The following is a 373-nucleotide window of genomic DNA, read 5'->3' as shown; positions in this document are numbered from 1 at the left end:
TTTTGTTTGAAGTTTTGGGTGATCTCGCCGGAAAACTTGAATTCAGCAGACTCGCCGGGGAGGGAAAGTGATCAGGAACGCTGTTGGAGTCCGTTGGGGTGGAGGCGCGCCCTCGCCGGCGTCGTATGGTGGCGAACGGAAGGACGTCCGCATTTTAAGCCGAGTGCGGATGTCCGCACTAGAACGGGCATGTATATATATATAGGCCAGATATGAAGCGCACGTGCGTAAGTGCGCACGGAGCTCCGTTCGCCACCGTCCGGCACCGATGACTGCGCGCCTCCACCCCAGCGGATTCCAGCAGCGTCCCCGATCATTTTTCCTCCCCGACGAGTCCGCCGAATTCCAGTTTTCAGGCGAGATCACCCAAAAC

Source organism: Fragaria vesca, linkage group LG5 (assembly GCF_000184155.1).
Source record: "Fragaria vesca subsp. vesca linkage group LG5, FraVesHawaii_1.0, whole genome shotgun sequence".
NCBI lineage: Eukaryota > Viridiplantae > Streptophyta > Magnoliopsida > Rosales > Rosaceae > Fragaria > Fragaria vesca.
This window is presented reverse-complemented; position numbering follows the sequence as displayed.